This window comes from Pinus tabuliformis, chromosome 5_2 (genome assembly GCF_031772625.1).
Source record: "Pinus tabuliformis cultivar Carrire ecotype Pingquan chromosome 5_2, CPIR1, whole genome shotgun sequence".
Lineage (NCBI taxonomy): Eukaryota > Viridiplantae > Streptophyta > Pinopsida > Pinales > Pinaceae > Pinus > Pinus tabuliformis.
In genome coordinates, this window is record NC_142306.1 from 147,618,825 (window position 1) to 147,641,806 (window position 22,982).

General features: G+C 37.7%; 1 pseudogene; it reads left to right on the top strand.

Annotated features, from left to right (window-relative positions):
- Positions 1–1,090: 1,090 nt before the first annotated feature.
- Positions 1,091–1,199, top strand: LOC149157956 (U6atac minor spliceosomal RNA; annotated as a pseudogene).
- The last annotated feature ends 21,783 nt before the right edge of the window (positions 1,200–22,982 follow it).

Sequence of the window (22,982 nt, forward strand, 5' to 3'; positions counted from 1 at the left end):
TAATGTAGATATCACAAAACATATGTACATTTTTGTGTAAAGGAAAAGGTGGATGCCAAGCCATACATTGAGGAATTTGATGCCATCAAACTGAACTACTGGGTATAATAGATGGAGGCGTACTTAAACATACATTAAGTTATAAATAAGTAGAGGATTGTGTTTGCTCAGTTGAAGCTTGAATACCATGCTTTGGCATGGTGGAACAATGATGCAATTAACATAAGATTAGAGAATGAGCCATCAATAACCACTTGGGAGGTGTTTAATGGCATAATCAGAGCTTAGTTCTACCTAATGGGATATGACAACCACTTATAGATTGTATGGGGTTACTACAAAAATAAGTAAGGGAAATTAATGCAAGAGTTCACCACAAAGTCTAGGAAGAAAGCTATTCAGTTGGTTGTCTCTCTTAAAAGCACCAATATGTTAATCAATCTCATTCATTATTAGTTGATGCTATTCAAACACAAGACAATTGATGAAGATAGTTTTCAATCATAGTTCCTTGAAGGAGAAAAGTAGAAATAGTAGGCGGGTGCACACAAGAAAATATAACCAAATGAAATAAAGATGAAAGGGAATAAAGAGAAAAAATTGAATTAGAAATTACATCCTGAGGAATGTCCCAAACAATTCTAGAAGAAGAAGAAGAAGAAGTTGTTAACAGTAGATGTTGAGGAAAGAGTTGACAACACCTCAGAATTGGGAGGGAAGATAAATTGCAATAATTTTTAGAAGGAAGTGGCATTAGTAGATTGTAGTCACAAGGAAGAGAATGAGATGACTGAGCTATTTTGCATTAAAACTCACATGAAATGTAGAAAAGTAAATTATTTATTTGACCTCAATTCATAATCCAACTTGATATTTACATAATTGGTTGAGGATATTTCTCTAAAGACACATGATCATCCATATCCATACCCCTTGGGACACATAAGGAAATATGTGGAATTAAAAGTGAACAAGCATTGAAAATTAAATTTTTCATCAACCAAAATTTTTTGGATGAAGTTTTATAAATGTGGTTCCATTGTACATGTGTGGAGTCATCTCAAGAAGCCCATACTTATCTGTGAGTAATGTGTTCTTTAGGAGGAGAGAAAACTAGTATATCCTAGTCAATGATGGAAATGCATATGCCATAAATGCACATAAGGGAAAAGCTAAAATCTTTTTGATCAATTCTTATTAGACCAAAAGAATCATGGACAACACAAAGAATTGTGTCTCACTAATTTTTAGAAGTGGAAAGTAGCGAGGAGAGGGTAGGAAATTTGAGATAAGCTCATCCTTCGAAGGATGTAGTGGCAAGAAACATTAAAAACTTCAACCACTTATTAAAGTCTAAAAGGAATTGTTTCAAGAGTATCAATGGTTTCCACCCAAGTGAGAGGTTGAGCACAAGATTTAAGTATTGTTATAGTCACCATAGCTTAAAATTCGGTTTTATAGGAAATACATCATCAAAGCAACTAAAGTGAAGAAGCAATTGCAGAAAATGTTGAAGTAGGGAGACATCAAATTTAGTATGATTCCATGTGGGTAACCCATCATCATGGTTCTAAAGAAGGACAAAAGTTGGAGAATGTGCATTAGCCACAATGCTCTTAATAAAATCATCATTAATAATAGACATCCCTTCCCAAGGATTGATGACTTGTTGGATCAACTACAACAAACTAATTTCTTCACTAAGATAGACCTCAAATCTAGTTACTATCAAGTTAGAATCAAAGTGAAATACATGTAGAAGACAACATTCAAAATGAGACAAGGTTTGTACAAGTGGTTACTGATGCCTTTGGTTTATGAAATATGCTTGCAAATTTCATGAGACTAATGAATAATATGTTATGCCCTTTCATTGATTCATTTGTAAAAGTATATTAAGATGGCATACTAGTTTTCAATATTACATGGTAATATCATTTCTAACATGTAAGTAGGTACTAGAGGCCTAGAGGAAGAATCAATTGATCACAAATTTGCAAAAATCTGATTATGGGAAGATTTATTTGATATAAATTGGACCATGATCAATGTAGGTTTAACCTTGGAGAGTTGATTATTGCAAACAGATTTGTACTAACACAAAACAGATGTACTACCACACACATACATTAACATATATATATTACCCTGTAAATGCAATCCATGAAAACCATAAAGATTTTTCAATATATTCATTTTTACAAGTTTTAATCTATCATCCCATAGCATCCATAAACCACCAATCCATTTTCCATGGATTAGAATACATTCATAGTTCCATAACCAAAACTACAAAACCATGGGATAAACCACCATGCACTACAATAACCTTATAAGTTAAAATTGTGGTCCAAAAACTATGAATAATGTACTAAAGAAAATGGCCAAGTTTTTTTTATGCGGGGTGCTACCTTCTAACCCTTGTGTAGGGGAGCTTCCACCCCACCATGAATCCCCAAAGTGGGGGGGGGGGAATTAACCCCCCTCCCTCCTGTGTCTCCCTTATTATGCCCAACGTAATGTACAACATTTGGAAGTAGTCATGGAAAGAATATAACACATACCCAACATTCTCCTGCTTGTTGTTTTCTTTGCACATAGGGGGGTTGCAAGAGTACATGATAAAAAATCTAGGTCAATAATAGCCATTGTTTCTCTACACCAAGAGAACTTCTCAGTATTCTTAGATTTTGTTAGTGAATATGCAATATTATTCATAGTGTCCACCCTCACTAGAAACACCACCTTTACTTCAATCATATCTCTCAAAATGTGATATTTAACATCAATATGATTTGTCTTAGAATGATAAGATATGCTCTTTGTAAAAACCCGAGTTAAAATCCATGTAATAAACTTGAAAAGGAAAAATAAGACCAAGGTCATGGGACACTTATTCCAAGTTGAATGTTGGGAAAAACATCCTAGTGGGTGTTCATTTGGTTTATTATGGCTAAGAGGAAATTGGCAAGGCAATGTCAAAGGCTTTGAAAAGGCCAAGAGACATTAATTGACATTTTATTTATGAAAATAATGGAAATTAGGAGAAAAGGAAGGTGAAAGGTCATAGGTTTCATGTGAGGAAGAAATTGAAGGAAAATGAAGAAAAAAGAGGCCTCAATGATAAAAAGGCTTCTGAGGACCAGTTCACAACTTTTGTCAGTTTAACATTTTGTTAGTTTAGTTTTGGAGCTCTCTCTATTCTCTCTTTCTCTCTCATACTCTTGCACACTTAGAAAATTCTTGGAGCACTCTAGCATTGGAAAAAGGAAGGCAAAGGAAGGACAAGAAAGCAAAGGGAAGCAGAGATCAAGAAAGGAAGAGTTGGATAAAGAGGCTACATCAGGATTACTTGTAGGTATCAAGTTGCATGTATGATTTCCTTGCTAGTTTTGGCATGCATGGTATGTGCATGTGTGTATTTGGTTCTCTTGTTGTCACTAGCATGGGATTTTCTAAGTGTGACAATGTTTTCATATTTACCTTTCCATTTATATATATCCATTGTGTGATGGGGTTCTTTCATTTGGTTGAGCTAGATTGCTAGATGGTTTTGGAACTGGGTGATGTGGTCTCAGGAAAATTCCCAAGGGCCTAGGAATCTTTTGACTACTAATGGTGGGATACATGGTAAAGCCTAAGGGTGGAGACGGGAGAAGTCCTCAAGTTATTGGTGAAGAAATATAGAGGCATCCACGCTTGTTTAGGGAATAGTGATCCCTTGACCGGTTTTGGTGGGATTGCGGTAAAGCTCGGTAGTGTATGTTTATTGTTTGGCCTATGAATCCTTTGACTGGTAATGGTAGGATTGCAGTAAATCCTAGATGTATATATGGGGGTTTCGAGCCTATAAATCTGTTGAGTGATAATGGTAGGATATGCGGTAAAGCCTAAGGAAGATCTAGTTGTTTTTTTTGTGAGTCCTGCATCCATGCTTGGAATATGACATAGGGGTGATTGGATGAAAGAAAGATTTGGTTCAGACCAATCTACGGACAAGTGGTACGTGGAATTCCCTAACTTGGTTGGATTTTTCATATGTTAATAAGAGCTCTTTTTCCATTGCACTTCATGAATATTTATACTTGTTATTATGAGGCTTTGATGGTTGTTCTATCATTATTATTATTCTAGTTATATGCTTGTTATAAGCATGGTTTTATGACAAAATTTAGTGATGACTCTCATCATGTTTTGATTGGTAAATGAATGGTTATTGAATGCATGTCCTAATAGATGTGATTGTAACTATTTTGAGAGGGAATTAGACCTTCTTGATGATTTTCATATAAGTACCATATCCCTATGCTCATATATGCATTTATGACATGTAGATTACGTGTTTTCAATGTGTTTGAAAAAATGACTATCATGGCTAGCCCTTTATGGTCAATTTGTTGTCTAAGTTTTGTGTTAAAGGAGTTGTTTCTATGTTATATATTGTTTTGGAAAGTCTCATCAAGTTCTGGGCAGTGGTTTGGAGACTAGCCTTGAAAAAGTGGCTAAGATCTCGCATTCGAAGGCACAAAACTGGGATAAAAATAATGCAATCATTGGGAGGAAGGGTCATCCATATGACTGGAGGGTTACGGTCGAGTTTAGGCAGTGTTATGCTTCCATTTTGGAGTCCAGGTCACTAAGAAATAATTTTAACTCAGGGCTTGGGCACCTGGAATGGTGGTTTGGCCCTTGGGGGTCATTTAGCACTCGAGGGAAGTTAGTAAAGTTTTTTGGTATGTTGATTCCATTTCCCTAACTGAAACTAGGAGGTTGAGTCATATCATAGTAACTCTTCGTCGCCTATTTACCCCGGTGGACTGGTGAACTTGGGTAAGTGTGGGAGGAGGGTGTTATAAAGTGGTATTAAAGTAGGTTGTGTTCTCTTTGGCTGATATCTGGTACCACATAGTGGTATCAGAGCATGGTTCAATACTTGGACTGAATGGGCGGAATGTGGTTGTGCATGCATGAAGGTTGTATATGTGCTTGTTATGTATGCATGGTGGTGGTCATTGTTACAGTTGTGTTGTCATGTAGAAGTTGTTGATGTTATTGTTGGGATGTATTTGTCATGAATGAATGTTGGTTGTATATGCATTTGTTATGCATGTAAGTGCCATATATGTTGTTATGCATGCATTGTTATGGGCATGGTTGTTGTGCATGAGGTCATGGTATGCAATTGGTATTGTCATGCATGATGTCAGTTTATTGATGTGATTATGATTATACATGTATCGCATTAATCTCGTTGATATTACAGACGAGATATCCTCCCCTGAACTATACTAAGGTATGTTGGTTATGTTTATGTTTGGTTATATGACATGATATACTTGCAGGAAATATAAGATCAAAGATGACTAGAAGTATGGTGTATTATAGTTCACAAGACTCTCCTCACAGATCATATGAGTAGCATGGTGATGGGTACTCTCCTAACATAGCAGAAACCTTGAGAAGTTTGAAGGAATAGATAAGAAGTTGCAAAATGATATAATGACTGGATCATTTAGTCACAAGAGAGACTTTCCAGGGCATAGGAGAAATAAGCAGAGGTCAATGTAGTCATCCTACAGAGCTTGTAAGATTTGCAGAGACATGGAAAACCACAAATCAATTATGGGTCGGAGGACAAGACTAATGGGGCATATTGAAATAGGTCTCATAATGGGCACAAGTCAAATAGAGATGGCACAGTCAGAGATGGTAGGTTCTTGGATACACCTGACAGGTGAGGTAATGGACATGGGTTCTATTCTAGTTTTGGTTCAAATAGGTATCATGGTCATCATTACTATCATCCTTATAGGATGAGTGAAAAGGTATATTTTCTAGATGAGTTCAAGAAATTTAATCCACCTACATTTGATGGAGAATTGAAGAAAATGGAGGATGCAAATGCATGGTTACTTGGGATGAACAAGTTCTTTGAGTTGCATGATTACACCAAGAACATGAAGGCCAAGATACTATTTTCAACCTCAAAGGGAAAGCAAGCATTTGATGGGAAGATGTGAAGCGGGTTAGAGACATTGGGATAAAGGAGTTGAGTTAGCATGAGTTCAAAAGGATTTTCTGAAAGAAGTACTTGTCAGAGAGGTACTATGACAATAAAGCCAAGGATTTCTATGAGTTAAAGATGGGATCAATGACCGATGATGAGTACAGGACTAAGTTCCTAGAGTTATGGAGGTATGTATCATATATTAAGGATGAGAAAGCCAAAGTTCATAGATTTTTTAGTGGATTACCATTAACATTCAAGGATCGGATTGAGTATGATGAGCCTCGGTCACTTGAAGAATTCATTGGGAAATTAAAACATTGTTACGAGCAATCAAAGCATAAGATAGTGATCCAGACTTATGCAGGAACACAACAGAACACAAATATAAACATAAACACATAGATGAAACAAAAATAAAACTTCATTTCATTAACATCAAAGAACTAAAATATGCTTACATACATAATGGAAATAAACTAGCTTGGGTAGTGGTAGCTTATCTCTAAGAAGAGATGTGGTGGCTACATGCCTATGAACTATGTTATAGAGAGGCTCAAAGGCATATTTATTATTGAGAAACAATGGAAAACCATACACATCCAAAAACCTAACCCTAGGAGATGAAGCGCCAAAACTGTGGGCTCTGTTGGGGTAGATTGGTAATTTAACTTCTTGGGGTTGTAACATTGGAATACGATCTATGTTTGACACACATGATACCTCGTTAGAAATATCTATCTGAGGAATACAAATTTTGACTGGACACGACATTCAAAAATTCAAGTTTGCCTGTTTGCCAAAAAACGTCGTTTAGGGCCTCAAAATGGCTCCAGAAGTTTAGGACCAAAAAACTTCCAAAAATAGCAAATTGTGCTACAATTAAGGAAACTGAAAAGTTGAAAGAAACAATGGTGGGGGTCCAAGTGGAATAGGTGGGTGGCCACCAGTATCCACCAGGATCAGTCCTCTCCCCTTAGGAAGCAATGGTATCTATTATATACCTAAGGGGGATAATCTGGGGTACCAAGGGAGGTACCCAACGTAATAATGTAATAATGGGATGGGCCATAGTAATAAATAAGGTGGTTAACCCATGTCATGTAAGGGACCACAAGTAGTTAATAATAATGTAATGGGCCCATGGTATTAGTTGATGGTATGAGGGAACCATGGTAATGATGCATGGTATTGTATGTATGAGGCCTATATAGAGGCTAGAGACTCCACAGGGAGAGATATGAAGAGAAGTATTCTTGTATGAACAGGCATATGGCTTGTGGAGTGCTCTCCTTCCTTAAGGAGTGAATGTATGGTGTTGCCCTACCATAAGGGTTTGATAATAAAGAAGCATTTCTATATATTTGGATCTTCTTATTCTTGGTTTTATTTCTATTATCTTATATTTTTGGATCAGATCTACAACAATTGGTATCAGAGCACTTTCTTGGGCACAAAAGTGGAGATTTTTTTTTTTTTTTGGCAGGGTTTCGGGGGCGGCGACTTTGCAGGTCAGATCTGTACATTTTGGTGCAAGATCTATAAAATATAATTACAGATCTAGATTCTTTGTGAAAAAATAGTTGAATTCAAAAAAAAAATCAGTTGAATCGGAGTCCGGATGAAGGAGATATCGCTGATTTAAAAATCAGTGGGGTTGTAGACAATTTTCAGGGCAGCAAGTTTGCGGCGCAGATCTAGATGTTCTGGTGCAAGATCTACAAAATCTAATTGTAGATCTGAATTTTTTGAGAAAAATTACCCAATTTAAAAAAAAAATCAGTTGAATCGGAGTCCGGATGAGGGAGATATCACGGATTTAAAATCAGCTCTTTTTTGCAGAAATTTTGGTGACGGCGGGAGAGTTGCAGCGTAGATTTGGAATTCTAGTGCCTGGATCAGGATTTCTATCACATGGGCAGATGCAGAATGGTCATTCCATTTCCGAAAACAGGTCATAATAAAGATTCTGAGCAATATTAACTAAACTGTGGCCACTTTAAATTTTCGCCAAGTGAGGAATTTTTCTCAAACCCTCTTCATGGAGACGTTATATTTTACAGGGAAAGATGATGGTCCTACTATTGAAGAATACATAAAATACAAAAAGTCAGCATGGGAAAAACATTGGAGGGATTCAGTGTGGTTTGGTTTCAAAGATGAGGCTTACAAATGGTATTTCTCACTTGCTGACAAACAGTTGACCAAACTCTCAGATGCAGAATTTGAAGAAGTCCTTTTAGACAAATGGTCTCGTGCTAGCAAAAAGGAGAATGAGCCACGTAAGGGGTTATCTTCTACTGGTGTCTCCTTATTGCAGGTTCATGGATTGATTCAAAAGGAGAAGATCATTGTGTCTATAAATCCTAGTTGCAAGCATAATTTTATCAATGTTAATTTGGCAAAAAAATTGCCAGTTCCAGCAAAACACATTGAAAACACACAGGTGAATGATGAGGATGTTCAAGTGTATAAGGATTTGAAGATTTCTATGGATAAATATGTGTTGCATGGTGATTTTTATGCTTCAAAGATGGATAATATGGATGTTGTTTTGGGATATCCTTGGATGGAATCCATGGGTACTATCAATATTAATGTGTAGAAGAAATTCCTGAAGCTATGGTATAAAAAGAAGAAAATTACATTACAGGATATTTCCATCCATAAACAGGTAGAGCACACAGAGGCTGAAGCAGAAGATGTTCAAGGGACTGACATATCAGATGATAAGCCTGTGATGATAGACAATCAAACACAAACAGAGGCTGAAGCAGAAAAGGTTACAGGAGTTGATACATCAGAGGAGGGCTCAGTGGTTGAAGTCATATTGGAAAAGAAGACACCACAACGGGCACCACAGCAGGGTGAATTAAAGAAAAATACACCGTGGGTTAAAACTTCAACATATCATCACGCACATCACCCTGCAAGACAACAAGCAACAAGATGGCAACCAATTAGCCACAAGGACAACAACCCCCGTATGACAGATAGCGAGGAGCGACGATCCACCTACTACACACAGAAGAGCTGCCACGGTCAACTTCCATCTCAAGCGAGCGAGGCACCAGCGAGATCGAGGGTTCACCTTTCTCTTGGATGGCTAGATGCACGTGCATGGTATCAGTGGACTACTCTTTTGAGTAGATCTTATTATTTGTGTTCTTCCCATGTTTCGGGGACGAAACATGATTAGAGAGGTGGAATGTTATATACCTAGGAGGGATAATATGGGGTACCAAGGGAGGTACCCAACATAATAATGTAATAATGGGATGGGCCATAGTAATAAATAAGGTGGTTAACCCATGTCATGTAAGGGACCACAAGTAGTTAATAATAATGTAATGGGCCCATGGTATTAGTTGATGGTATGAGGAAACCATGGTAATGATGCATGGTATTGTATGTATGAGGCCTATATAGAGGCTAGAGACTGCACATGGAGAGATATGAAGAGAAGAATTATTGTATGAACAGGCATATGGCTTGTGGAGTGCTCTCCTTCCTTAAGGAGTGAATGTATGGTGTTGCCCTACCTTAAGGGTTTGATCTATAAAGAATCATTTCATATTATTTCTGGGTTTATTTGCATTGTCTTATATTTTTATATCAGATCTATAATATTTCTGGATTAGATCTACAACAGTATCCATTGCATTTAGTGCCTCGATGAGATGGGGAAACTTTTGTTGAACTTGCTCCTTAGTGAGCCACTTGCCTTGGTGCAGGGGTTGGCCAACTTTGACAACTCTATATAGTTGGATATTTTGCTGGTGAATGTTCTTGATATACATGTCCATGATTTGATCAATTGTGGCCTATTCCATGCATTTCGGGTTTATATGGGTGTGAGTCATTCTTCAATGTCTGATGTGTCCGGTAATGGTATAAACTATGGTCGAAGGCGGTCCATAGTGAACACTGGGTGTAGGCCAAGGAATGGTGGAATGGTGAGCTCGAAATAATTGTATCCTATAGCCTTAGTGATGGTGTAAGGCCCATATGAGAGTGGACAAAACTTGCGGTAGGCCCGAGCGAGGATCTCCTTCTGCAAATGTAACAAAACTTTGTCGCCCACCTGAAACTTGTGTGACACCCGATGTTGGTCATGACGATGTTTGTAATTATAATTTGCTCTGTCCAACATGTCATGGACATGATGTGTTGAATGCAGTCAATGAAGTTGTTAACCTTGTTTGTTTCGGACTGGACATGAGACGAATCTACCTAAGTAGTTGCAAATGGTATGGAAACATTAATGGGACATAGTGGTTGGACTCCCAATCCTACCCGAAAGGGGCTGTGGCCAGTTGAGCTATGGAGAGCTTTTTTGTAGCTATGCTAGACATAGGGGAGGATTTCATCCCATGTGCATGGATGCTTCGAGTTGTACATGCATATGATGTGCACGATCATCCTATTGATGGCCTTTGTTTGGCCATCAGTTTGGGGGTGGAAGGTTGTGGAGTTAGCGAGCTTAGTATCCAATAATGACTAGAGGCTTGACCATAATGTACTTAGGAACCTATTATCCTGATATGAGATAATGGAATGTGGGATCCTAAAGTGTACCCATACTTGTTCAAGAAGAGTTTGGTAGTGGCTTCTATTGTGATACTCTTCTTGCAGGCTGCTAGAATGAACATCCTAGAGAATCTGTCGACGACCACGAAAACATAGTCATTTCCATGCTTAGTAGAAGGAAGCTCCGACATGTAATCCATGGAGATTGATTCTTAGGGCTATCTAGGAGTAGGCAGAGGAGTGTACAAGTATTTCTTCTTGATAGTAAGTTTGGCAATGGCACAGGCAGTGTAGGATCTAATGTACTTCCCAACATCATGTCGAAGGTTCGGCCAATTAAAATACTTTTGCAAGATTGCCACTGTCTTTTATACACCAAAATGTCTAATGACCCGTTTGTAGTATGCCTCCCAAATCATCTTGGCACGCTTGCTTGAAGGAACAAAGAGGTGTCTAAGGTGGAATAATAATATGTCTTGGAGGTGAAACTCTAGAACTTGCTTGCCTTCCAGGAGCATCTGTTATGTGGTGTAAAATTTTGGATCACTCTTGTAAAGATGCAGACATCCTGAAATCTCGTGTCCACAAGAGTCGAGCATAATGGTCAACACCATAACCAATGATTAGCTGAGGCAATCTGCAACATTATTAGTGTTTCCCTTCTTTTACTTAATGTTTAAATGGATCATTTGCAGATATGTGGACCATTCTGATGGCGATCGTTCTGCAACTTTCCTTGTGTTTGTATGAATTTCAAGGGTTGGTGGTTTGTGTGGATGGTCGTTTCCTTCCCTAGAGCGTAATGCTTCCATTGTCGGTAGACCTTCACAATGGAATACATCTCTTTTTCATAGGTGGGATACTTTTAGACTGTGTTTGAAAGTGTCTCATTGTGATATGCCACTGGATGCCCCTATTAAGTAAGAACTGCACCAATAGCATAGTCAGAGGCATTTGTCTCAATCTCAAATGGTTATTACATGTCTATTAATGTGAGCACTTGTGTAGAGAAGAGGCAATGCTTCAACTCAACAAACACCTTATGTAGGGATTCAGACCAAAATAAATTTTCTTTCGCTTCACCCTTGGTGACTTGACTCAATGGCCAAGTGATATGAGAGAAAACCAACACGAACCTACGTAGAAATTGGCAAGACCCAGAAAGCTCCAGAGCACTGTTAGAGTGGTTGGGGTTAGCCAATCTCGAATAACTTGTATCTCAGTTGGGTCCACATGAACACCCCTCTCATCAATGATGTACCCTAGATATTGAATACGGGTCATATCAAAAGTGAATTTTTCAAATTGACACACAATTTGTGTTTACACAAGGTTTGGAGAATCTGTTGAATATGGTGAAGGTGCTCTTCCCAACTCTGGCTAAAGATTAGGATGTCATCCAAATACACTACTATAATAGCCCTGGTTAAAAATACATGTAAAAATATATAAGACCAAGGTCACGGGACATGTATTCCAAGTTGAATGGTGTTAAAAACATTGTAGTGGGTGTTCATTCGGTTTATTATGGCTAAAGGAAATTGGCAAAGGCAATGAAAAAGGATCTAGAAAGAAAAAATGGAATTTTTGGCACATTTATTTATGAAAATAATGGAAATTAGGAGAAAAGGAAGGTGAGAGGTCATAGGTTGCATGTGAGGAGGAAAATGAAGGAAAATAATGGAAAATGAAGAAAATAGAGGCCTCATTAATAAAAAGGCTTATGAGGATCAGTGGGGAGGCTTTTGTTCAGATTTTTGTCAGTTCAGTTTTGGAGTTCTCTCTCTCATACTCTTGGACAATTAAAGTTTTCTTGGAGCACTCTTGGAGGAGTGTGGCATACTTGGAGTTTTGAAGCAAGAAGGAAAAGGAAGAGTAGGAAATTACAAGAGGACATCGAGAAAGCAACTACAATGGGTTTTTCTTGCAGGTACTGAGTTGCATGTATGTTTCCCTCACTATTTTTGGCATGCATGGCATATGCATGTGGTTTATTGGTCATGATGTGTCATTGGCATGGGGGATTTCCTTGATTGACAGTAGATTTGCCCAGCCTTGCCATTTCCCAGATAGCCATAGTGTTGTGGATTCATTTCTTTGTTTTTCTGGTTGGTTCTCATGTTTCCTTTAGCTTGGGTTGAGTTACTAGTTCCTGGAAGCTGGGTTGGAACAACGCTCCAGAGCCCTAGAAAACTTGGGTAGGAACTAGTCTCGTGATGGTTTGTGATTTCCAATCGTGAGGTCGAACCACTGTTTGATGGGTTGAGGTGGTTTGGGCTCTAAAAGCCCTGGTTCAATTTTGATGGATTGTTTCATGAGATCCCACATTCATGCTTGGAATATGGCACGGGGGTGACTAGCTGAAGAGAGATTTGGCTTAGCCATGTCTATGGTCAAGTGGTTTGTGGAAGTCCCAAACTTGGTTGGCCTTTTCATCATTAATATGAGGTTATTTCTCCTTGTTAATTCATGAGTATTATATTGATTTATATGTGGAATATATGGATGTTGTTTCCTTGGTATTTATGTTTTTATTATTTGGTTATGAACATGTATTATTGCATTGGATATGTACGGATCTCATCATATTTTTACTTGTAAATGAATGAACAATGTATCTATGGCATAATAGATGAAATTGCAGTGAATGTGTTGAGGCATCAATGCTCCTTAGCGATTCTCAGATAAGTATGAGACTGCTATGCTCATTTCTACTGTTAAGACTCGTAGCTTTCATGTTTGTGACATGTTTGATGAAATGCCTGTCATGGCTAGTAGGGGTCCAATGTAATCCTTGTTGATGTTTTTGCAAATGTATATTTGTTCATGTTAAGTTTAGATAACAATGGTATGTTCTATTCTTAGCACAATTTACTTCAATGTTATTTTAGTAGCCCAATGACAATTTCCATTAATTTCCAGTAGCAATCACATTAACCACTAATCACGTTGACTGTAAATGCAGATAGAACATAAAAACATATGCAAAAGACAAGCCAAGACAAGAGGACGCCAGATTTGGCAGATGCCAGGGAAAAACCCCAATGTGGGGAAAACCCCAATGTGGGGAAAACCCTTTGATCAAATATTCTTATTATTATTCAATAGTTCAACACAGGGAGAGAGTACAAAAATCAATTTCACTTTCCCAATACACAATCAAATCAACCCTGTCAAATTTTGTAGTCAACTGCAGTCAAACTTCAACCCTAACCGAAAAGTCAACGTTGGTCAAAACAATGACAAAACTTCACCAATGCAGTTCAGTCTTCCTTGGTCAAAATTGGCCTAAATTTGAGGTCAAATGTAGCCCAAAATAGCTTGGTCAAACTTGGTCAAAGGAGAAATAAAATATGTTGTAATTTTCTGCGGGAAAATAAAAGTCAACGCAGGTAAATATGCCTAGAAAACCGTGATTTCTGTGCACAAAAATGCGGCCTAAGGAGATTGAACTTATGCCCTAAAAATGATGTCAAATTTGGTCAATAAGGCCTCGGTCAACGCTGGTTTGAAACCTTGAAATTTTTGGCATGCAATCTGTCCCAGAAATTCGTCCTTCATCCACATGTGTGAGAGAGAAAGAGATGATCCCCAAGATATACGAACCAATCTGTTTAGGAGAGAGAAGAATTGTTGCATGAATGATGAACAAATGAGGTGAGAGGTCACTCATATTTATAAAATTTGATGAGAGTGAAAGGATGCATTTATTGGGCTTCTTAAGCCTACATTAAGCTGAGGCCGACCTTAACAATTTGTGCATTTGAGAGAATAAATTCAAAATTTCACTTCTGCTTGTCTGAATGAGATGATCTTTGTATAAAACTTGGACGTATCGAAAAGAGGAATCCAATGAAATAATCATCTCCATCATATGAGTTGTCCCAAAGTGGCATTTGGCCCTAGTTTCCAATTTAACAGTTACGTTGTGAAATTTCATTTCTGGAGGTGTTATTGAGTTCTAGGCAATGACCTGGGCTATAGGTCTGAAAAAGTGGCACAAATAATGGAGTCACAGGAACAAAATTAGGGAAAGGAGTCCTTGGATGCTCCCTTTCCGTTGTTGTGGGAGTGTCTAGAGCCTCCTAGACACACCCTTTTCCATATCAAGAGAGCTTCTAGAGGTTTGATGCATTAAAAATTCAGTTGGTCTTAGGGGCTGGTTACCTGAGTGGTTGGGATGGCTCCTTAGAGTTCTGTTGTTGATGTGGAAGGTCTGTGTGACATGTTCCAATGGTTCCACTTCCTTAACTAACACATAGCGATTCAAATCATATCATAGTAACTTATGATCAAATGTTTATCCCAGTTTGCTGGTTACTTGGGTAGATTTGGGAGGAGGGTGTTATAGAGTGGTATCAAAACAGGTTGTGTTCTCTTTGGGTCGTATCTGATACCATAGAGTGGTATCAAAGAAGGTTTCATTCTCTTTGGGTGGTGTCTGGTTTCCATTCTTTTTGGGTGATATCTGATACTACAAAGTGGTATCAAAGAATGGTTCACCCCTCAGAATGAATGGGTGGTGTGTTGGTCATGCATTCATGTCATTTGCATATGTGTTCCTTATTCTTGTAGTCCGTGTGCTTGTTGGATTTGCATGGCATTTATTATGGTTGCAGTGATGTCTCCATGTGAAGGTTGATGGTATTTTTGTGGGATGTGTCGTCATGAGTGTATGGTTGTATACACATTTGTTATGTATGTCAGCGTCTATAGGTTGTTGTGCATGCATTAGTATGGTTATGGTTAGATATGCATTGTAAGTTCATTGCATGTAGTTATTTCATCATGCTATTTTTGTTATGTTATGATTCTAATGTGTTTACTGAGATAGAGCAAGAAATGCAGACTATTAGAGAGAGGTTGCAACACTAGACTTTGGGGTAAGAGCAGATCTTCATACAAGTGTTGTATGTTTTGCATGCAAGTATGATAGTTAATGGATTGTTATATGCATTAGGGTTTCTTATATGTTTTCCATTCTATTATAATTGTGGTTACATGCATGGTAGCTGCTAGTGAATTAATGTGTTCATATAGTCATGAATGATAGTAACTTGTTGTTATATGCATTGTTGTTATTGTTTTATGTTAGTTAAATTGATAATTATGTTATATGTTGTTGATGAGTATGTTATATGTTAGTTAAATTTATGATTAGGGTTATTGCATAAGATCTTGATGTTATATGTATCCTTCTAAATTGGATAGGCCTACGTAGATGTTTAGAGTTATGACATTTAGGCATGTGTTGACTTATTTGTGACATTGTGTTGTACTAATCTATATGGATCGTACATATGTGATTGTTATGCATGAATGGTAATTATTTATGAGTTTATGATGTGACATGTTAGCTAGTTACTATTGTAGATATCATGACCTTATTTATGGTCGAGTTTATATGTTGTGAAGTTATATCGTGCTAATCTAGCTTGATTGTGTAGACAAGATAGTCTCCCTTGAGATACATTAAGGTATGAGTTTGCTTACGCCGTATATTTGGTGCTTGCTTGTTTGATTATGTCGTTTCTTTGGTGTTTGAGTGTTTTGTGTCTATTACGTCATCTAGTTGATTTATCTAACATGGTATGTTTATAGTTTGTTTGAATGTTTGATTAATTGAATGATATGAGTATGTGTCTGTAAGATTGCCTGAAGAAATGATCTTGTTTTAAGATGGTTGTACTGACACATATGTGTTGAGATAGATGATATGTACTTGAGTGTAAGTAGGTGATAGTTGTAGCATTATGTCTAATGACTACGAGTTGACTATGGATTATGACATGGTTGTTAGACTTGGTGAAGGTTGATTTACAAGTAATAGATATGTTTCCTTGATCTTTGGAACATGTAATCGACATGTGTGAACAGTTGCAAGAAACATGCTTGGTATTAGCATGAAAAGGTAATAGTTGATTTGTTTATATAACTATCCATTGGGTGATATGATAGTACATAGTAAGACTCAAGTGTAGCAAGTTAAGGGTAGAAGAAATGAACTGAGTGAGAATTCCTTTGGCTATGTTTGGAAACCGCAATTCCAAACGAATGAGTGCTTTGCATACAAGAAGTATTCTTAATCTTAATTTGTCTGAAATTATGTGGATATGTGTTATATTCATGGACAAGTATTTGACATGTATAACAATTGGAGTCTAGTTATAGCTAGATTTGTCAAGGGAATTGGAGTCCCTTGACACATGACACAAATTTGTTTAACTACAAGGCAACGTGCTTGGCATAACAAGGTAAGCTAGCTGGTATATTGTTATATTTATTTATACATTGAAAATTATGTGTTTATGTTATCATGATGTAGGGAGTTGTGTGGCAAGAGAGGTTGCCATGAAATATTGAATAAGGCTCGGGTTGAGCTTTCCTTGGGAAAAATGGGATTGAGTAATGGTGTTTATTTTTAGTCTTGTGCTTTCAGTCTTTTGTGATTTGTTGTGCTTGATTGTGTCTTTGTTTACGTCTGGTGTATTTCCATACCGCTTTATTTTTGGTGTTGTATTTTTATTATTTTTCATGGTTTTCTCTTGCTTGCTTTTTGGTATTTCCTTTTCTGTTTTGAGTCTTGGGAATTGGTTTAGAAAAAAGGAAAGTTAATGGAGTTCAGGGAGAGTTGTGTGGTACCCAATAGGTCATGTAAAGCCTCGATGAAGCTCAGTGCATGCATGAGGGAAGTTGAAGGAAAGAACATGACAACCAATTGGATTGGTTTGGTCCATTGGGATAATGGATGGTGGCAAGACAATCATGAGAAAGGTAATATAAAGGGTAAAGTAAATGGATTTGAGGTTTTAGATGCCTTAGCTATGTTGGGAACTTTTGTTCTCAATATTGTGCATGTTGTGCAAGAATAAAGGAATTTCTCTTAACCTTGGCCTTATGATATCTAGTAATTATGTTGTGATCATGATTGATTTATGCTAACATTTATATGCATATATGTATGTCTGTACGTTGTTATCTAACAAGGTCATCGAGGATCATGATTTTTTTATGTTGATGTTTATATGTATACATATATGTATGTATTTCATTGTCTGACAGGGTCACTAAGGATCATTCTTATGGAGGAATGATTGCTTATGTAGGTGAATGGCATGAAGAGGTTCCCGGTTTATGAGGAATCAAGTGGAAAGAGTAGTCATGAAAAATATATGAGGTCAGTATCATGTGTATATGAATTGATATTGTATGCTTGTATTATGCCTATGTTTATGTTATGACAGGTAACACTGAAGGATACATTAGTGGAATGAAAACAATGTGCTTTGCAACATGCTAGGATAAGCATGGATGGTGGAGAGACACTGGAATCAAGGTTGTTTGGTAGAGGCAGTATGGTTTTGGATGTGCAGTGCCATGTTTGTGTATATGTTGTGCATGTTGTGTATTTAGTGATTGTATCTATGGTGATGTGTAATGTTATATATGTAGTATTGTGTACATATGATGTTGTGTGTATATTACTTGTGAAGTGTTGGGTATAGATGGTGCTACATGTTGGATATGTGGTGTTGTGTACATATTACATTGTGCACATGTTAGATATGCGGTGTTGTGTGCATGTTGGATATGAGGTGCTGTGTACATATGATGTTATGTACATGTTGTATATGTAGTGCTATGTAAACATGGTGTTGTGTGCATGTTGTACATATGGTACTATGTACATATGGTGTTGTGTGCATGACTATACATGCGGTGTTGTGTGTGGGTGGTGTTGTGTACACGTGGTGTTGTGTGCAGGTGGTGTTGTGTGCATGTGGCATTGTGTACATGTGTTTTCATGTACATGTCGTGCATGTGGTGATGTGTACATATGGTATTTTGTAAACATTGTACAATTGGTGCAGTGTAAATATGGCAATGTGTACGCGTTGTGTAGGTGGTATCGTGTACATGTGATGTTGTGCAGGTGGTGCAGTGTATAGGTGGTACTATGTACATGTTGTACATATGGTACTCATGTACATGTGGTATTATGTGCATGTCATACATGCTGTGTTGCGGGCATGTAGTATTATGTATGTGCATTGTTTAGTCGTGGTATTGTGCCATGTGTATTCGTTGTGTTTTACTTTGTGTATGTATATGTATTGTGTTGTGCATCGGGTGTAGGTGTATGTATTGTGTTGTGGTATACATTAGGTGTAAGTGTATTTATGTATTGTGTTGTGTCGTACACTGGGTGTAAATGTATGTATGTGTTTTGTGGTACACTGGGTGTAGGTGTATGTGTTGTATGTTAGGTGTACGTGCATGTATTGCATGGTGTTGTATGTCGTGTGTGGTTTTATGTGTGTGATGCACACTATGTGTATGTGCATATGGTTGAGGTGAAGGAACTGTGTGTTTGTTGGGTGTGGAAACCAATCTAGAGTGCGTATGGAATAAGGATGAAGGTAGAAGCTAAGGATTGATTAAAGGATAAGTATCAGTATTTTATTTCAGTTTTATTATGCATATGATTTATGATTCTGGTATATGATGATTACATGTGATTTATGATTATGGTTTATTATGGTTACATGTGATTTATGATTTTGATCTATGATGGTTGTGTTTTGAACTAACCTGATGTGATATGTTTATACACGATGATTTGGTCAAAGATGATAGTTTGACTTGTGATAGGAAGTGAAGAGAATTGCAAGTGTACCTTATTGATGGTCCACCAATGAGGTGTGATTTGAAGTTATTTCAATTTATTTTGAATCTAATGAAAATTATGTTCTTGGTATAGGAAAGCATGAAATGCCCAGATGGGTGGTCGAAACTGACTGCAAGCATTAGCAACACTAGCAAAAGAAATTAGAACATGCAACAGTATGCTAGAAAAGCATTCAAGAGTAGGGCCATTGTAGGATACTGGTACCCAATAGTGTCCATTGATTACCATGAGCATGCTATGACCGGTATGATGGTTTGAGGTAGGGATATGCCTTGGTTTCTGGACTTTATCATGCGAGGAAACCATTCCGAGGGATGGACTGCTCGAGATGGGGGTGCCGACGGAACTTGGAAGGTGTGTGACTGCATGGAAGGGGGTAACTAGAATTCCTGAGGGACAGTGTAGCAGAGAAGAGAAGGCTAGGGACATATTTGTTTTGGTCATTGGTAGCTAGATGGAATCAAATGTACATTGGGAGTGTGCCTTGGAACAATGAGCCATTAACTGTTCTGAGAGGACAAGTGGCATAGAATTATAGCACTGGACATTGGATGAAAATTTGACCTTGCAGTGGATTATGGAATTCATGGGAAGGAGGTGAATTTTGGTACTACTTTTGAGGGTGGAGGTGTGAGCTTCTAGATTCCCTTGTTTTTTATGTAGGCATCATATCCTTTATTTGTTGGTTGAGAATGTTAGTGTCGGTATCTTCATCCCTCCGTCAGAGATCAAATTCTCTTGTTGCATTGCATGTTAGGTGTCCTGCTCAGTCAGCTACATTCCACTAGGAGCATGGATCATATGATGGTAGTGGCTTGTTGTACATTTTCCCTCATGTCCTTTACTTGCTGGCCCATTTCCATTCATCAAGATCATTTGCAGGCACTTTTTGTCTTTAAATTTGCAAGTCATTTCCAGGGTTTCAATTTCATTAGGTCTAGGGTTTCATCAAAAAGGTCTCCAAAATGTCCAATAATAGTCAGCAGGCGCATGAGGTGGTTGAATAAAGTTCCAGTACCAATAAATTTCACTTAGAAATGTATTTTTCCTTAAAACTCTATTTTGAGGAAAAATAGAGTATTTTAGGTTTTTACTGTATAAATTTGATGTAATTTCAGTTTTTCCATATGTAATAACTTCAGTGGAAACCCTGGTCACCTTGCCAAGCTTCAACATCTCCATCACCTACAAGGAAAATGAAAAATCAAAGCATTCAGTTCATCATAGGCAAAAATAAAGCAAACTACCCAAAAACAGAGTTTGAAAAGTAAGTCACATTGCAAACATTGTAAAAGTGGGTTTTGTGAAGGAAAAATCAAAAGCTCTTGTATATAAATCATTTTTACAATTCAAAAAGCTCATTGCCACTCAAAGAAGACAGATTGAGCAAAGTGAAAGTCGTGTTGGAGAAAGGAAGCAAAATCGCAGTAAAAAGTTCCAGTTTTGGAAGTGCGGCGCATTGAGTGAGAGGTGTGGTGCATACAAGTGGCGCGGCACATTGGGCTGCCCTCCACAGTGTAAAATTTATATTGGCGTGGCACATACAGGAGGCGTGGCGCGTTGGGTTTGTGGTGCGGCGCATAGAGCTGCCAAGCCCGGTTTCATCATAAACTCCCTCAAATTTCCAAAATTGCTCAAATCTTCTAGTGTGCAAGTAAGTCAAGATCTTTTCCTTGCTAGTAAAGGGGTTTTTCTTAAAATTTATGGTGGTTGTGTAAAAGAAAATTCAAACCCTAATACCTTGCAATTTCTCAAAAGCCATTGCCTAGGGTTTGTACTTGTTATTTTGCTGCCAAGTTTATTCTTCCACTCCTTCATTTTTTCACTCCCTCACTCCTTCATTCCCTCATTCATTTTCTCCTTCTCATTACATTTTCATCAACCCCATATCCTTAAATTATTAATCCCAAATCCCTAGTCCTAACTATCCCAAACCCTAGTTAAAAATTCCCAAACCCTAATTGTTGTCCCAAGAGCTTCATATCACCATTCAGTTGAGCGTATCATCATTAAGAGGGTTTTCATCATCATGTCAGGTTCCAATGGGTCATTTTGCACCTTGTTCATGCTTCAGTTGTGCCTAGGTAAGGTTCATTTCCCTCTCCTAGGGTTTTGAAGGTAATTTCTCTTGGATGGTCAAATCATTAGCAAAACCTGTATCTTGATGTTCATACATCCTCCCCTATCCTTAATGTACCTTATTAAACACTTCCCATCACTGGTATTCCTCAAATTCCTCATTTTCGCACAAACCGTAGTTTCTTGCTACAACTTCATAATTTTCTAGGCTAGGCCCGTGTTTTGCCCTTTTGGACCCCTTCCCCTCACTAAATCTTTGAAATTCCACTTTCCCCTACTTCCTAACATCCCTCCCTACTTCCCAAAATTTTCTCAAGAATTTAGAAGCCCTTTATCCCCTTAATTTCACTTCATTTCGACAAATCCCTTGTTCCACACATCGGGGTAGGTTTTACTCAAATGATGTTTCTGAGCAAGGAAAGATGAATTTGAAAAAAATGAGAGAGGTTTTTGTCCAAAATAGTCCAAGTAAGAAAAACCTCTTTCACTATTTACACAGGTGTCATGGTTTTAGATAAATGTCAAAAATACAGTTGCCTTAGGAGAATTGATGCACCTCTTAAGTGACCTTGGGAAAATCAAGTTTTCTCCTATCTTTGTTGGCCAAATGACTTGATTGATGAGTCAAATGATAACTAGACACAAATATATTTCTAATGAGCTATCATGAGATCAATTTAGAGTTGAGGAACACTTTAAAAAGTTGATTGCAACATCACTCTACCTTTAGGCAGCCTCATTTTGCACATTTTGACCAGTCTTGGGAGATTTGATTTTTGACAATGCAAATGAACTCCAAATTGAAAAATTCAAGTTGGGTTGGAAAGTAGACTCAATAATATTTCCAACAAGCTATTTTTCACCCAAATGGACACCGGGAAGGCCCTCAAAACTGGTCTACAAAAAGGCGCTATGCATAGAAAATTTTAACACAGGGTTTTCTGCTCTATGCGCCGCGCCACCTGGCGCTCGCTTTTGATGGGAGCCTCCAAATGAAAAAAAATCAGAATTTTTGGATTTGGCATGGAAAAATATGCTTTCCTACCAATGGCCAAGAAATTTTGACAGGTTTTGAGCCCTCAAAAAGGTTAAAAACACTCAAAAATTGACCTTATTGCCCCTATTTTGGCACATAGGAAGAAGTGTTGGGAGAACTGAATTTTGGAGGGGAAAAGGGAGGCCAAATTGAAAAATTCCACTTGATTTGGAAAGTAGACAGGCATACCTTTCCAAAAAGCACACTTGGAGTGAATTTGGACACCGTTCAAGCCTTCAAAAGTGGCTCCAAATAGGCGCTATGCATAGAGAATTTGGCGCGGCGCATAGAGGAAATTTGGCCCAGTTTGACCAGGAATGCTCTGTTTTTCGCTTATCTTTTGCCAGTTTGACTTTTTCACCTTATTAGTGTCAAATTTGTGATGTAATTTAATGTAAATTGATGGATCATGATGTAAATATGTCAAATTTTCACTTATGGAGGTAGATTCATCTGTTAAAAAGTTGTTTGAAACTGAATGAATCAGTTCCCTTGTTTCTAGAGGCATGTTGTTCCATTGCCTGATTTCTAGTTCTCAGTTTAGAATTAGTTGAAATGGCTCCTAAACATGTGAGCTCGACCCCTAGAGGCTAGGATGAGCTATGGTTTGTCTATATTATGTTTTTTTTTCAGTCATTAGC